Raw genomic sequence first — 12,848 nt, 5'->3', positions numbered from 1 at the left:
TCAGGGCTTCTTAAACTTTTTCCACTCATAACCCTTTTTCACCCAAGAAATTTTTACACAATTCCAGGTATATGGGTATATAAAATAAATATACAAATCAAACATTTGCTGATAATAAATCATGATTTTGTAATCATCACATTCAGTTTCATGACCCCCATATGGGGTCTTAAACCAAGAAGCTGAGCTCTAGCTTATACAAGTAATATAACAGAACAAAGATTTTTCACTTTTTGAGCCTCAGTTTCCTCCTCTTTAAGATGGTAATAATAATAATATTGTCTATTTCACATGGTTTTAGGAGAATCAAATTAGATAGCATGCATAAAGATTTATAAAAATGCCAGCTATTATTATTCTGGCAATTTGACTTTACATCACTTATATTCATTTATTGCTGTGTTTCATATTAACTATTTTTAGAATACCATAATAATCTATCCTATTAATATAATACAATATATTAAAACCATTTGCCAATTGAGTTGTTTCTATGAATAGGGCAGCCATGAATCTTTTTGTATAGATAATTCCTTTTCCCTTTTTTGTGATATTTTTAGAATCAAATTCTAGCAACAAAATAACTGGATCTAAAGATCTGACTAGCTTTATAATCTCCATTACATATCGCAGTATTTATGGAAATAGAGAAGGAGAAAGTTGAGAGGCACAGGTCAGACACGTGACTTCATCTGTATAAAATTCTCTCTGCTGTGCAAAATCCCTCCACTTAGGTAAGCTAGTATGATGGCTAGTGCAGAGAGTTTGGAGTGAGGAAAACTGAAGTTCATACCCTGTCTCAGACACTTACTATCTATTTAACTTGCTTCAGTTTTCCCATCTGTAAAATGGGGATAATAATAGCACCCACCTCTGAGGTTTGTTGTGAGACATATGAGATATTTGTAAAATGTGTCTCACACCTTAAACATTATATAAATATTAGCTGGTGCTGTTGGTATCATCTTATAATCAGAGAGTTGCCTAGTGTCACTGATATAATAACTACACATATATGTGTATACATGCAGAAACAGACTAAAAAATCTTATTTATTACCAGAATTTTTGCAAGAAGGGAGAATTTAATTTTACTTCTCATCTACTGACCTACGTTTTAAATAGCTTCCACTAATTGACCCAAAGTAGACTTTAATTCTGATTCTATTATTCTTTAATCCCCTAATTAATAAAGAATTACTTAAGGACTAGAGTAAGGATGAATGATGTTTGCATGTAATTAAACAATTAATCAACAAGCCCTATGAGGTGTCAGACACTGTTTGGAACAAAATGCAAAGGATGAAACAATCTATCTTCTCAAGTTGTGTGACTAAATATAAGCCAAACTAGAGGAATTAAGCCAAGAACTGAGAAACAAATGTGCTAGCAATTATACCTCCTCTTCAACTACCGCTTCCCCTCATATTTCGAAAAAGATAAGCCCAGAACCTTGAGCCCAAGAGCCCTGGGAATAGCAGCACACTGACTGCTCCCAGCCTTCGCCCCTCAGTAAAGAAGGGCACATCTGCTACCTATGGGATAGAATGGATTAGGTAAAGTAGCAGTCTTGAGGAAGTCATGAAACAGTATACACAAGGATTCAAACTGTTACCTCATCAGCCCTCAAATCCCAATGGAGGCAGCCCTGAACCTTGAGCCTAAAAGCCTTGAGAAAAGATGCTGTTTCCGTTGATTCTGCTTCAAGCTCTATTCCTGCAGCCATCAACAAGGGGGGCAATTCCTGTGAAAAAGGAGCCCACTGTCTTTGATACTGCCAAGGCAAAATGAAGCCCCTGACCCCTCAACAGCCACAGTTACTAAACACTTGGAAAAGAAAGTTCTTGCCCACTAAAGTCCTTGGCCCTATCAAATGGTTCAACACACAGGTTTTATCAGTGGAAATGACATTATATTATCCAATACCCTCACAACCATGAGGCTTTTCTATCTGGCTTGCAAGTAAAATATGGGCAGCTGGTGACACAGTGACGCTGACTAAGCCATTTAAACTCTGTTTGCCTCAGTTTCCTTATCTGTAAAATGCAAGTATTAATAGCATCTAACTCTCAGGATGGTTGTGAGGATCAAATGGGATAATTATAAAGTACTTAGCAATTTAAAAATAGTAGTAATTGCCATATAAAAGTTATTATTATTAATTCTTGGTGGTGATCTCACATTAGAATATGAGCTCCTTGAGAGCAAAGATTATCTCAGATTTTCTATTTCTATCCCTAACATTTAATCAGAGTTTACATAGTGTATTAAAAAAAAAAAAAGTTTTCATTCATGGATTCTTCTTGGATTAAGCTATTATAGCTTAATATGGAATGTACTTAGGTAGGAGAACCTTATTATGCTTTTTACAACTTTTTTTTTTCTTTTTTAGAGATTAAGTGACTTATCTAGGTTCACTAATAAGCATGGGAGGTTGGATTTGAACTCAGTTTTTCCTGATTCTGGGACCAGTGCTTTATCCATTGAGCAACTAAACTGCCCCAGCTTTTCATATCTTAATAACATTAATTAGCTATACATTCTTATTACCTGGAACATGCTTCCTGGGAAATGTTATGTAAACTAGAAACATTTTCAGAGCTTTGATAAAAGCAAATCCTCATGGAGGGGATGGAGGGGGACAAAGGGAGGGAGAGGGAGGGAAAGAGGCAAGGAGGAGGAGAGAGAGGGGAAAGGAGAGAGGGGGTGGGGGGAGGGACAGAGACAGACAGACACAGAGATAGACACAGAAATAAACAGTCAGAGGTAGAGAGAGAGAAAGAGACAGAGAGACAGGGAGAGAGGGACAGACAGACAGAGACAAAGAGACAGATACAATCAGGCAGATAGAGAGAGAGACACACAGAGAAAGAGAGAACAAAGTAAACATAAAAATCCAGTAAAACTGATGCCATTCAAGACATTATCTTGAACCTGAAGAGAAAATATTAATAAATTGAAATATTTAGCATGGTATTGTTATCATCAGTGCATACTTTATAAAAAAAGAAAAACGCTACTACAGGCGAATTATTGTGTCAACAAATGCCTCTTACACCCACAGAGCTACAAAAAATACAACAACTCCCTGTCTCCATTCTGACACAGTAACCTTTTCTCTGCTCTGGAAGCTCCCACATAAAAAAAATCCCTAGCTGGCTTATATTCTATCATTTATTTATTTGTGTTTTGTTAATAAATGCTGGGCAGGAGAGAAGACTGGGGAGGATCTCCCTCAGTTCTTACTATTGCAAAAAGCTAGGTATTTCTCCATCAAAATTATAAGATCTCTGAACTGGAAGGGACCTTATAGATCAGTTTAGGAGGTCTTCATTTTTTTTTATTTTTTGCATCAGGAACCCCTTTGGCAGTTTGTTAAAACCTATAAAATCTTTATCAAAAGAAAAAATTTAAATGTAAAACACAAAATTACATAGCATTACAAAGGAGACCAGTTACTTTGAAATGCAATTATTTAAAAAAAAAAATTAAGCTCACAGATCCCAAATTAAGAGCACTCCCCAATTTGGTCCAATTCTTTATGCAATTTTTTTTTCTTTTTTGAACAGGACACATTCTGGCATCTAATTGTCTCTGGATGGTTGGTGAAAATACTCCATTATAAAACAATCCTTTATACAATTTCTGAAAACAGGAGATTAGAGTGCTGAGGCAGGAGATTCTCAGACTATAGTTCTATCCTCAGCATACTTTTTATTTGATTTAGAGTCAGATAAGTTGAGACAAACAGCTCATGCTCAGCCTGGAATCAAGAAGATCTGAGTTCAAACTTGACCTCAGACAATTACTAGCTGTTTGACTGTAGGCACGTCACTTTAGCCCTGTTTGCCTCAGTTTTCTTTACCTGGAAAAGGAAAACTTTTCCTATACCTCTCCTATATCTTTGCCAAGAAAAACACCAGGTAGAGTCATGAAATCAGGCAGGACTTAAACACAATAAGCTGGGTCAAATCCCAACTCTGCTTCTTACTGAATATATGACCTGAGACAAACTATTTCCCCTCTCTGGCCCCAGTTATTTTTTTCTATCAATATAAAGGGATGAATCAATTAAATTCCTTTCCCTACATGATCTATATTCATGAAGGGTCTGAAGTTCTCTGAATCTTCACACCCAAGGAAAACATGATTGGCAGCTTGTAAAAAATCATATACCAAATGGTTTTCGTGAAAATGTCAGCAAATAATGCTTATTTGCAATAGCTTTCTAACTAATGTCCCTATTCCCACAGGAGACCCTGACATCTCAATAGTTCTTGAGACTACTATATTCTAGGACAGTTTTCTCTAATGAAGTATTTTCACCAGCTACCCAGAGCCAATCCCATGCCAGAAATCAGTCCTGTTCAAAAAAGAAACATTAGAGATTATCACTCCAGTCATAACTAACATTTTGAGACAGGGACTAAATAACTGAAGTTGTGTCTCCAGTTAGTAGTTCATTGTTATTTCATCGGATCAAAGAATCCCAATTAACCTACCTCCATGGTAACTGAGTGAAGCACGAAAGCTTTGGAAAAGGCAACATTTTTTGGATAGAGGTGAGTTTCTATTTTATATTCAGAATCAAAGGTCATTGAATGTCAGAACCATAAGGAATTTTAGAGACTCCTAATTTTATGGCTGGAGAAACTGAGATCCAAGGAGATTGTGACATGCTCAAATTCAACAGGTGATAGTAGGGGTGACATCAAACCCTGATCACCTAAATCGAAATGGGGCATCTTTTATATTTTATCGAGCTGTGATTTAATTAATTTTAATTAGTTTAATTAACTTAAGTAAGTTTAATTAGCTTTTCGCCCAAGGAGTTTGTAATCTAGTAGAGGAGTTAAGATGTACACAGAAAAAATAGAAAGTCAATAAGCATTTATTAAGCATATATTATGTGTGAGTAACTTATTAGAATATGATAAATTCAGAGTGCTAGAAAATAAAGTGATGGAGTGATCTTTACAATCCTGTGGGTGAGAAGAATCAAGGAAGATTTCATGTCTTTGTAACTCTTAGGGTGAGTCTGAAAGTAGGAGTAGGCTGTCAACAGGTGTGGAAGGAGGAAACTCCTAGCCTAGTAAATAGAGTGAGCAAATGAAAGGAAGTGGAAAGTCATGGTATGTATTGACAGAGTATACAACCTTCACATTTAGCAATTCAGGGGGTTGGAGGTACAAAGAGGGAGTAACAGCATATCTGAATCTACTCATAAAATCTATGTATTTCTCTCTGAATGAATTCATCTTTTATGACACTAGCAAATATAGCCATCATTGTCCATATAAATTTGGGCATTTTTCTTGAATTAGGGATAGCTTTAAAGAATAAACACAATCAGAGACTATACACCTTCTGATGGCACATGAAATAAACTTTCCCCAAACAGGAAATATTGTTGTCCTTCCCCAAAAAATGTTAGAATTTGGAAGTTTAAAATTCTGGGGAGCTTGTCCTTCCCCCCCTTCAGATCCTTTAGAAATTATAACATAGGCATAATAATTGATAAACACAATGGGTTGCTGAGACCCAGCTGAAATGTCAGGAACTTTTCTATGCCTAACTTGTGAAAGGTTGGAACACAGCCAAATATAGAAGGAAAATAAGGGAGCCAGCCACCTAGGGCACCACACAAAGAAGTGGTAATGAGAGGCATTTTTTAATTGGACCTTTTATAAATGCACATATTTTTGATGCTTGAAAATTCTACTCATGATGATCCCATGGGCATTTATATGTGGGAAAGAAGTCATGTGCACTCAGCATATAGTGATAACATATGAATATTTCAACAGTGTGAAACAGATTTTCTCAGTGTAGAAACAGTTTATAAGAATTGCCTGAAACTGAGAGATTTTTAAGTGACTTCCATAATCACATAGCTACTAATTATTAAAGGTGGGTTCGACTCCAGTCTTCCGAACTCTTCAGTTCAGTACTCCACACACTACGCCACACTGCCAAGTGAAAATAACAACTCATATTTTTATGAAGTTTATATATATTGTTTCAGTTGATTCTCACATACCCTGTGAGGTGGATATTATCTACATTTTTACAGATGATAAAGCAGATTTGGAGAAGCTAAGTGATTTCTCTAAGGTCATATAGTGTCAGAGCTGACTCCTAGACCAAGACACTTTTTACTACATTATGCTACTTATCCAGTAGCACAGGAGAACATATTTTTAATTTAACCTACAGATTCTAAGTATTTTCTCCCGGTTCAGGGTTGAAAACTTGTTTGTCAATCCCAGGAAATCCCATCACAAGGTCTCATTCCTTATGATTACCTTCTCAGTCTCCCACAGTGTGAAGAAATGAAAGTATAATTTGGCAAGCCTCGGGTTGGGGAGGGACAGTGGACCATGCTGGAAAGAATCATGGTTTATTAGCTTTGTGATTCAGAGAAAACAACTTTACCTCTCTGATCCAATTTCCTCAGTTATAAAATGGAAGAGATAATATTTATATGACCTCCCTCCCACAGCTGTTGAAAGGAAAGTACTTTGTAAATAGTAAAACTCTCTAGAAATGTGAGCTATTCTATGGTATTACTAAAGGACATGCCACAAATGTGAAAGAAAAGGGTGCAAACTGAAGGCAGCACCCTCACACCTTTCATTATAAACCTCAGATCGTGCTGTTAAAGAAACATAGATTCTTGATTAGAGATGCTTGAATACATGAGAATAAGTACAGTGAGCTCTGATTGTAATTAATCAACTTAGATGTCTGTAAAGCTGTCAGAAATCTAGATTGAAGGGCTGCCAATCAAACTGGAAAATACCCCCTAGTTGTTTGTTGTATATGGTGACATTTTCATTAGAAACTACTTGGAAAGTGTTCTCAGGAAGGTAAATGAAAGTGTCAGCCATCTCTGAAAGAAGGAATGCTACTCACCTAAGAAGCTCACTAGTCTTTTCTCTATTGAATAGCAAAGGGAATTATGGAGACCTGTCCTGAAAGGGAGGTCTGCAGCACTAAACTACAGTCATAGAATGTCAGAGGGGAAGCCCCCTGAAATAAGGGTTTCCTATGCTTTTTTTGTTCATTGACCTCTTTGCCAGTCTAGTGAAGCCTATGGACCCCTTTTCAGAATACTGTTTTTGAATGCATAAAATAAAATACATGAGATTATAAGAGAAACAATTAACATCAAAAAACAGTTAGCAAAATGTTTTAAGGAAAAAAAAATATAGACCCCCAGGGTCTTAGAATGAAGAAAGCCAAAGCAAGAAGAGACCACAGAGATCATTTAGTCCAGCTTCTTCAGCTTAAAGACAAATAATAACTGGCATTTCTATCTGAACGAGATAAAATGAGATCTTTCAAGATAGTTGTGAAAATCGAGTAAGGCTTCATCTATTTCAAAGTTTGAGTAGCCCTGAAGGACTTTAAGGTCAAGGGCATACTTAGTGTCTTCTCCCAGCTATCTTAAGGACATACTTAAAGTGTCCCTGCAATCCCCTCCCTGTTAGCCCCCTAAGGGCATACTTAAGTCCCCTTCTTGTTATCCTCCCTATTTCAGCCAAATATGGGCAACTATGTACTTGTTGGTCAAGTTCAATTTCTTGGATAGTTCCCTCGTTTAGAATGTAAGATCCTCAGCCAATAAGGATGAGGGTCAGTGGTGGGAGGGGGAATTTGCGTTAGGGATAAAAGCGCCGACCCTACCCCCTACGGTGCCTCCTCCCTTCGATTGTCTGCTCTATTCATGGACCCTCGGTCTGGAGAACGTAAATAAACTTTGCTTCTAGAGATCTGTCCAGTTGTTTTATTAATGGTTTCCGACCCACACATATCACATTCTGAGTTATACAGATGTTTTATCTACATTGTCTCATTTGATCTTCATAACAATCCTGTCAAGTAAGTGCTACAAATAGCATTATCCTGACTTGTAAAAACAAGAAATCTGAGATTGAGAGAAGTTGTGTCTCATACAGAGTCACATAGATCAAAGCTTCTTAAACTTTTTTCACTCATGACCTCATTCCACCTAAGAAATTTTAACACGACTCCAGGTACATAGGTATATAAAATAGGTTTACAAATCAAACATTTACTGATAATAAAACATAATTTTGCAACCTTCACATTTAGTTACCCAACCCAGGTGGGGCCGCAACTTATAGTTTTAAGAAGCTTTGAGACAAATGATCAACTATGATAGATTTAACTCAGCAATGCAATGATCCAAGACAATTCAAATAGACTTGGGATGGAAAATGCCATTTGCATTTGGAGATAGAAATCTGGATGCTGAATGTAGATTAAGGCATACTATTTTCAGCTATGTTTGCTTGCTTGCCTTTTTGGTGATTTTGTCCTGATTTTTCTTTCACAACATAACTAAAATGAAAACATGTTTTAAATGATTATATATGTGTAATCTATATCAGATTGCTTGCTGTCTTGGGAAAAGAGGAAGGGTCCAGGGAGGGAGAAAAAAGAAAACTGGAACTCAAAATCATACCAAAATGAATGTTGAAAAATTTTTACATGTAATTGCAAAAATAAAGTAATTGAATTTTTTTTTAATCTTAAAAAAAAGGGGGAAAGAAAAATAAAAGAAGCTTTGATATAGATGGTAAATGTCTGAGAAGGGATTTGAATCTATGATCTGCCCAACTGCAAATTCACTCTTTTCACTACATCATAAAGATACTAAGGAAAAGTCATTTATTCAAGGTCATAGAGTGAAACAGAAGATAAACTAGTACTTGTACCTTAAGTAGTTTGGCTTTAAGGCTAATGGAGATTTACACAAGCTCACCTGACTTGACTTGAATGATTATGTAATACAAACTGGATTAGTCTAAACTGGAGATAAGGGAATAATAAAATTGTCATTCAATGCACTGTGATAGAAGAATTATCAAATTTATACAAGTGATTATAATGAATTGGGCCTTTTAGAGTGAATTGAGACTTTGGGAGATATTCATTCATTCAACAAACATTTATTAAGCATATGCTGTCAACAGAGCCTTGTGTTAGGCTCTGTACAAAGTTCAAATAAGACATAGCTTTTGCCCTGATGGAATTTAGTGTGTGACAGAGAGATAAGGACACAAACACAGTTAACAAAATACACATTATTATAGTGTGACAAATGTGTTAGAGTGATGTATGAGATCTCAGGGAAAAGATATTTCAGGTATAAGAAGAAATGAAAGAAGGAGAGAAAGAAAGCAGGAAATAAACATTTGTTAAGCATCTACTACTTGCAAAGAACTATATGAAGTGCTTTTGCAAATACTATCTCATTTAATCCTCACTATAACCCTGGGAGGTAGGTATTATTATTATCCTCATTCTATGGTTGAGAAAATTAAGGCAAACAGATGTGCAATGTCTAAAGTGCATTTGAACTGAGGTCTTTTTGTCTCCCAGTCCCATACTGAATATACTGTACCTAGTTACCTATGCATAAGTAATGAAATGGAAAAAACCCTCCTTTTACATAAAGCGAATGGCTTTTTAAAAAGTTCCATGGTCAGGGCTAGGACCAGGGGAGAAGACATGACCAGCAACCACATGACAAAGTAGATAGAGGACAAGCCTGGAGTTAGGAGGACCTCAGACAAAATCTTAATAGCAAATCACTTAACCCCAATTGCCTTGGACAAAAAAAAAGGGGGGGAGGAGGGGAGAGAAGACACGAGAAAGCTGATAACACATTCAGTAATAATTTACCTGGCTCTCAACAAAGTCCTTGGATCTCTCAGGGTACTGTATTTTTTGACTATTGATCAAAATGCCATCAGTTATTTTAATCCTTTTATGAAATTCTCCAATTTAGACAATGAATTTTAAAAATAAATATGTAACTTGAATTGAATTAAGGTGAAATGTACAGAATATACACAATGACTACAATCATGTAAAATAAAAAGAACACTCAAAACAGAATGTTGTGTCACATTTAATATGTATTGGACTAATTCTCCCTGTCCAACAAGAGAACTGTTCAGTTCTGCAAACATATATTGTATCTAGGATATACTGCAACATATCTAACATATATAGGACTGCTTGCCATCTAGGGGAGGGGGTGGAGAGAGAGAGGGGAAAAATCAGAACAGAAGTGAGTGCAAGGGATAATGTTGTAAAAAAAATTACCCTGGCATGGATTCTGTCAATATAAAGTTATTATTAAATAAAAAAAATTAAGTTAAAAAAATATGTATTGGACTACCTGCCATCTAGGGAAGAGTGTGGGGGGAAGGAAGGGGAAAATGGGAAAAGGTTTTGCAAGGGTCAATGTTGAAAAATTATCATGCATATGTTTTGTAAATAAAAAGCTATAATAAAAAATTAAAAAAACCCTGAAAGTTGTGAAATGATATTGATCTAGTTAGTCCAAAAGAAGATATATGATAAATTACTTTTCATCTCTTCTTTGTAGAGGTGTGTGATAGTGATGGGGAGGGGACAGAGGGCTATGAGTATGAAATCCATCATATAATGTCAAATATTTTCAATATATTGATTAATTTTGATCTATTGTTCCCCCATTAAAAAAAATCTTCATTTATGAAAGATAGAAATCAGAATTGTAACTGATACAAAAACAATGGATAGCAGTAAAACCTATTTTTAAAATAAAATTATAATAGTTCATTTAGAGATATATTTCACATAACTTCACATGTATAATTAATAATCAATTGCTGGCCTTCTCAATGAGTGGGAGGGGAGCTACAGGGAAGGAAAGAACTTGAAACTCACAATTTTTTAAATGGATATTTAAAACAAATAATGAATTTGAAGAAGAATTTTAAATAAAATTATACATTATTTTAAAAAGTGATTTATTAATGGAAAGTTGTAAAGGTTACAGAGGATCATCATAAAATCAAATAAATAATATATTGATCTGTTACCACCAGAAAGATAATAAAAGTTTTTTGGGCAGCTAGGGGGTACAGTGGATAAAGCACCAGTCCTGAAGTCAGAAAGACCTGAGTTCAAATCTAATCTCAGACACTTAACAGGCCTACCCATGTGACCCTGGGCAAGTCACTTAACCCCAATTGCCTCAGCAAAAAAAAAAAAAAAAAAAGATAATTGTTTTTAGCTCTTTCTAAAGTTAAGTTCATTATACTTAGTTATATAAAAGTAATACTTCTTTCATGTAAAGGGAGCACTACTTTATAACCAATGTTCTGGAAACCATTTTTATTTTTCTGTATTCCTCAGATGAGATTAATTACAAAATCCTTTAGGCTAATTAGGGAGGCAGGGCAGTATAAGTTCATTGACCTGGGAGCCATGATATTTGAACAATACAAAAGACAATGTAACTATGCATGCATTTATACTGGAGGAGAGAGTAGCCTGAGCTCTATAGGGGTAGGAGTAAGGAAAAGGGAAAGGAGTGTTATGATATTGATACCAGAGAAATAAAGGACCAGTGTGTGAGGATATTGTATCTAGGATATACTGCAACATATCTAACATATATAGGACTGCTTGCCATCTAGGGGAGGGGGTGGAGGGAGGGAGGGGAAAAATCAGAACAGAAGCGAGTGCAAGGGATAATGTTGTAAAAAAAATTACCCTGTGAGGGATAATGTGTGAGGATAGTGTGTGCCTGGGGCAGAACACACACACACATACACACACACATACACACACTGATATCCTGTCAATGTCCCCGGGGGTACCTAGTTATAGTTTGGTAATGTCCTAGTTTGTTTATAGCAGCAAGATCATGTATTAGAGAGTGCTAGGGGTGGAGTTATAATGACCTAACTTCAAATTTTACCTCAGGCACTTACTATCTATTTGAGTCTCAACAAGTTATTTAGTCTTTTTCCCTCTTAATTTTTTTTCCATTTGTAAAATGAATATCCTGAAGGATTATCATATAAATGTTGTTGTTGTTCAGTTTTATCTAATTCTTTGTGATCCCATTTGGAGATTTTCTAGGCAAAGACCGTAGAGTAGTTTTCTATTTCCTTCTCTGGCTCATTTTACAGATGAGGAAACTGAGGCAACTAGGATTAAGTGACTTGCCCAGGATCACACAGCTAGTAAGTTTCTAAGGTCAGATATGAACTCAGGAAAATGAGTCTTCCTAATTCCAGGCCTGACACTACCTAGTTGCCCCATATAAATATTGGCAATATGGCAAACTGCATATAACTCCCTTAACTTCCATAACTTTTTAAATAATATTTTTAGTAATTTTTAATGTATTTTTTAGTAATTTTAAGTAATTATTTTAAATGTATTTATTTTAAGTAATATTTTAAGTATTTTAAGTAATTATTTTTAAATGTATTTATTTTAAATACAAAAAAGAAAAGAAAAACAATAGAAAAAAGACAAAAAAGAAAAAAAAATAAAACATTGTTATGTGCAAAATAATAGAAATACATAACATGTAATATGATATATATTATATATTATACAACATATATATAATAATAAATTTCCATTTCAAGAAAGCATATATAACAGAAGAAATTATAATCATGGGTGTCCATCTTTGCTTATTTGTAGGTTATTCTTTTGTTTTTTGCTTCACACTTTTTACTTTATTCTTTTTTCACCCTTTCATCTCCCTCACCTCCCCCAAGCAGACTACAGTTAAGCACAAATATATCTATATATACACATATATCTATATAATATATATACATATATATAGATGCCCTAATCTTTCTTTTGAGCTACCCAATTACTGATGTCAATCTTAAACATATGGTGTACATTTCCATGTTTAAAAAAAAAATAATTTGTCCATGCTAAATTCCTTGAAGTTAATTTTTGATATTGGGTCTTATATGTTAAATTTTCTATTAAGTTCAGGTTTGGTTGAGA

This window comes from Antechinus flavipes, chromosome 2 (genome assembly GCF_016432865.1).
Source record: "Antechinus flavipes isolate AdamAnt ecotype Samford, QLD, Australia chromosome 2, AdamAnt_v2, whole genome shotgun sequence".
Lineage (NCBI taxonomy): Eukaryota > Metazoa > Chordata > Mammalia > Dasyuromorphia > Dasyuridae > Antechinus > Antechinus flavipes.
Note: the sequence above shows the minus strand (reverse complement) of the source record.